Source organism: Poecilia reticulata, linkage group LG15 (assembly GCF_000633615.1).
Source record: "Poecilia reticulata strain Guanapo linkage group LG15, Guppy_female_1.0+MT, whole genome shotgun sequence".
Classification (NCBI taxonomy): domain Eukaryota; kingdom Metazoa; phylum Chordata; class Actinopteri; order Cyprinodontiformes; family Poeciliidae; genus Poecilia; species Poecilia reticulata.
In genome coordinates, this window is record NC_024345.1 from 18427091 (window position 1) to 18432595 (window position 5505).

Consider the following 5505-nt stretch of genomic DNA (forward strand, 5'->3'; position numbering starts at 1 on the left):
TTAGTCTGCCTCTGGAATATTGGCTCATAGAGCACAATGCAATTTATTCAAAGCACACTTGGTCAAAAGATACTTCCCTCTCTTCTCCTCTCTCGAGCCTCTGTTTAGTAATTTGCACACAAAAAAAATGTTGTGACTGCGATAGAGCCTTTATGCTGCCATGGCAGTCCAATTCAAGATGCTCCTTTAATTCTCTCTCAGTAGCACAATATTCTTCCTTTACCTTTTACAAGATTTGCTACGTTCAGATCCAATGAGAGACTGAAGTATTTCCTTCATTATATGAACATGAATCTATTTTTACAGAGGTCATTTAATCATTTTATGATGTACTTGTTTTATGAAAGCGTTCGCACAACACTATAGTGCAGAATCAAAGCTGGACACATCTTAAAACTAATTCATAATCCTCAACTGGGTGCATTTATTCAGTTTAATAGAGCAAGTAGATAATGTGCTTCTTGGTTTATGTGTGCAAGAGAGCTTTGATGTTTTAACATTTGCTAGAGCACGACTTCTTTCGCACAGTTGGCCTCTTTGAGACTGTTTTCTGATCGTTTACGGTCGTTACCCATGAACCTACTGTACTTGCTCTGCATTTCGGGATCGACTCTGTTCTCATTACAAAGTTGTCAGCCTGGAGTGTTAACTGCAAAAGCAGAAAATGTAATCCAAGAGCTAACAATCACATTTGATCACACATACGCAAGCTGCCTTACATTGGGAGTCTTAAGTTTGTAAATCCTTTGCGAGGCTTTCGGTTGCCACATTTTGAATTCGCAGCACTTCAAAGTGCAAATACTTAAAAGTTTATTTGCACGGCACTCAGAGGAGCAAATGGGAAGAAAAATCTTGAACTATTAGCTCCTAAATGTTCAACAATTTAAAAGCGTCCCAGTATGAATCAAGAGGTTATTCGTGAGTTGCAGTGATTACATTGTCTTAATTGTACATTTCTATTCAGTGCATGATGTTTCTCTTTGTCCTGATATAATTTAACCCATAGAGGGGAAGCAGAACACGAAATGATGCGAGTTCGCTATGCCTCACCAGAGGCAGCTCTGGTTAATTTGAGGATTTGTGTGTGTGTCTGATTACTGTTTATTTTTAAGAATCAGATAACAGCTGATGTTTCACACTTGCATTACACATTTCACTCTAGAGCTTCACAGCATTAGCACATTAGAGGATGTGAAAACCTTCTTGCGTCTTGTTGTCGATTGTCTAGGAGATTTCCGATGGAATATTTGCATTTCAGTGACAGGATTAATAGAGTATTTTTGGGTCTCTTGGTTTCAGGTCACATTAAATGTACTGAAATCAATGTGTCTCTCCCACTGAATTATACTTGCATCAAGGCAAATCGAAAGAAATGACAGAAGGCTGTATTATAACATAGCAAGATGAATATGGTGGGACAATTTGCTAAAATAATTATTTGACCTGAACATTTTGTTTTTCTGCCAGAAACACATTGAAGCATGCACTTTCAAAGCAGGTTAGGGGTTATACAAAAAAAAAAGAAATGGTGAGATGTGGCTTCTGTTTAGATCCATTTGTAATACCTTTTAGGATAGCTGAAAGCAGAATTCGATTTGGGAAACCACCAGAACAACATCCTAACTGCTTGTACATTCGCCTTTAAGACCAGTTGTTTGCAGTTAATTATTGATTCAACATCAAAATCCTTATATGTAAGCCGATTGACTTTCATAAATTCTGTTTTCACACTCTGGAAACCATAAACTCTGAACATTTAATTTTGTACACTTATGTATGCTGTCAATTTCTTTAAATTGTAAATAAATGTAAGTTTTCAATAAGTTATTGTAATGGATTTTTTGAAGTCTTCTAGTTTGCAATTGGTGGAGATAGTTTTAAGTTGGTTTAAACTTGAATATATACCAAAAATAATAAAATATGTCCCAAGAGGACATTTCTTTTTATGTATTTAATTTTTTTTTCAGTTTTACAAACCCAAACAGTAATTCAAAGAATCATTGAAGAAAAAACTTAGTCAAGGTTTGATCTGTATTGGCATTGCAGTTTTCCCACCTGTCTCAATCTTAGCTTGTTCAGATGCTAAAAAAACAGAAACATGTTTTTTATGAATCTGTTAATCTATAAATAGACTTACACTTAATCTTATTTTATTGTCATTGCACAAAGAAACATATGTAAAATTGGCAATGAAATGCTTGGCAACCGGAGCACACACTAAAATTTAGCATAAATAATTTTTAGTGACAGTATTAATGATCAGATTCAGTCTATAGAATAAAAACAATGAAATGACTTTCTAATTTAGCACTGAAACAGAAACTTGGATTAAATACCAACTTTTGCATTACCAGCCAACTGTAGTGTACAGACATGTTTTCTCACAGTGCTTACACTGTTCCAATTGTGAGAATGTGTACCCTTTGACCTTTTTCTGTACCATATTCTGACATAGAGGCAACCTAGACAACCAAATCTCCTTATATAATACATGAAGAGATGACAGAAAATGACTTAAAATTGTGAGAAATGTCCCCTGGCAGGTCCAGTTTGAACACTTCCCATGACGACCAAAACCACAAAGTATGAAGTGAACAGCGCCCATTCTGAGATTCATCCTGTGTGAGAATACAGGGGCTTCTCGGTGGCCCCTGCTGAGACCCTAAGCAGTAGTTTAGTTTGCTTACGTCTCGGGCTGGCCCTGCTCACAAATAATTATTTTGGCATTTTACGAGGAAACAGTTTTCCATGCTAAAGTGAAAACTGTAGGGCTCAGACCTTTCAGCTGCATACTAAACTGCTAGGTGTAATTATGTAATATACATCTTACTCAGAATCACTGACCCCAATGTTATCCTTGAATATATTTAGTTTCCTTTTACAAATAAAAGTTGAAATATCTGAGCACAATTCAGTTTAAACAATGATTAACCACTATACATGCTGACTATGTCCAAAAGGTTACCATCCACAGTGCTGTCATTCACAACTAGGTGTCATCAAAGTGTCTGTGCAGACTCACCTTCCTGCCTTGTTCCGTCGGTCTAAATCTGGAGATCCTCCAGTTTCCATTACTGTCTGCTGGTGACACTCTGTGGTATTGATCGTAACACCAGATGGAAGCATCAGTTACACCCCCATCAGCATTTTGGCCAATTCTTGTGAAACTTGGCAGTTCTTGCTGTCACGCAGACTGCGGTCGTTTTCTCTTTATCAAGATTTTAAAATGACTATAAATAAAATCTAAAAAAAGAAAGAAAAAAAAAAGGCGTAGACTGCTTGTGTTGTCAAGCTACATATTTATCATCAAGCCTATTCCTAAAGATAAAATTAGCCGGAAGACGTGTCAGCCCTGTTGATTATAAAATTGGAGACAAACTTCCTGCAGCTGTATGTAAACTCATGATCACTCCTAGGGCGTTGTCTCATTAACCTGACAGATGCGAGATTCTTCGCTTATGTGATTAAGTTTGCTTGCAAGCTCTTCACTCTGTCTAAGCCTCACCTGCAGCCATGCTGTCACTTCGCGTTAGACCTCATCTTGAACAAGAGCTGTGAAAGTGGTGGCTGCTAAAAGCATCATCAGTGCTGCTTGCTTTTAGCCACAGCGGCACACATGCTCCATATTTGATCCGCAAAGGACTTGCATCTTTGTTTACAGTGCTCTCCCCGTTTTTTGTTTTGTTTTTTGCTCGAGTACATGCCCATCAAAACCGAAATAACAAAGGCAGAGAGGGAGTTTATGAAGCAATCTGATCCTATTTTTTTTTTGTATTTTCAGCCAACATCCATGAGATCACAAGAAAACTAAGCAACAGCATTAAAAGAAGAGATAAAACAGATAGTGAAAGCAACGAAATTTATTATAAGACTACTATTAGGAGCATTTTTGGGGGGGGATAGTGCCAGTATTTCTAGCTCATTATGACTGGGGTTATGATGGCTGCAATAAACAAAATAACGATTTTGATGTATGATGTCATCTGGAAAGGGTTTTCCTGCAAAACATAAGCTTGGAGCAAAAATGTTTTCTGCTCTAGTTTATATTAAAATCACTGGTCTGTTCACAGTAAACAGCCTCACCTAGCACAACATGGTCTGAAAAAGCAAAAAAGTTACATTTAGAGCTTTTTATGTTATATTTCAGCTGCTATGCTTAAAAATAACTGCATAGCTGTTATTCACCACGTGATTCATTCACCACGTAATGAATCACGTGTTGATTCATTACCATGAATCACCAAGTTTGTTGATTCATGCTAATTATCATATTTAGTGAGATAAAATTGTCATTGAATTTGTCTTCTGTAATTCAAGTCATAGCATCTAACTTTAAAAAATTTTTTTAACCTCCTCTAAGTTAAGAATATGCTGAAGATAGACAGAAACGGATAATGAAACTTAAATTCATCTTGTATGTTTGTGTACAACTTGACTGTTTAATATGTTTTGGGGATTCTCTGATAATGGACCTTACCAGGCTCCGCCCAGAAACGCCCCTTGAAAGTCCCACGTGGCTGCATGTCTCACAAACAAGCGGAGCTTAGTTTCTATGTGTAAACATGGCGTCTTTCATTTCGACTGACACTCTGCAGAGTATTTCTGAGTCGATTAGTGTAGCATTTCTGCCGGATTTTCAAAAAATATCACCCACGACAATGGACAGGGGAACCAACAAGTTCATGTCATCTTTTTTGGACGACATCAAGGTGTTTGAGCCACGCGATGCCTCCAACATTGTGTGCGTCACAGCTAAATGCTACCAGTCGATGAGGAAAACAGCAGATCCTCAGACCCTCAGCATAAATATAGCTGTGGACAAGATCACTGATGCCTGTTGTTCTTGCAAGGCTGGGTAAGTCAGGCATTCATGGTTTTGAGGGTTACTTTTGAAATCACTGATTTCTGTTGTTGGCAAATGTTTGAGTGTGCCTAGGCCTGATACATGGAACTTGGTGCTAGCGTGGCTAACACGATTACAGTTTAGTAAAAAGCCTTTTCAGGTAAAAATCTTTAATGTATGTCAGATACGGTACACATTGCATATTGATCTGTTCAGCTAACGTAAGACTGTGTAACAGACAGGCTTCAAGGTGTAGAAGTTGTATCGGTACTGCCATTATGCTGTACTTGGCTAAAAGGTTTTCATAATGGATGTGTTTATTATTGACTTTCTTTTTTTCATTCACTAAACACAAAGAAAGCAAAGCAATAATACTTAAACCAGCACACACTCCTTTGTTCTTATTGATCCTACGACGGTTGAGCTGCAAATGCGGTCGTGTACAAGCTTTGATCCAAGCAAGGCATTCCGTTTCAGATTTTGGAAATCTGTGAATTTTAGTTCCACAAATACGATCAGGATACCTGACATCGCCTGTGCAGATACCCCACTGACGGTGGAGAACCATTCTTTTTCCGAGTCCTGACACAAAAACTTTCTGCCGGTCTGCTAGTCCACAATGTACATTAGCATGTGTTTACTACTGTAGCTTGTGTTTGTGA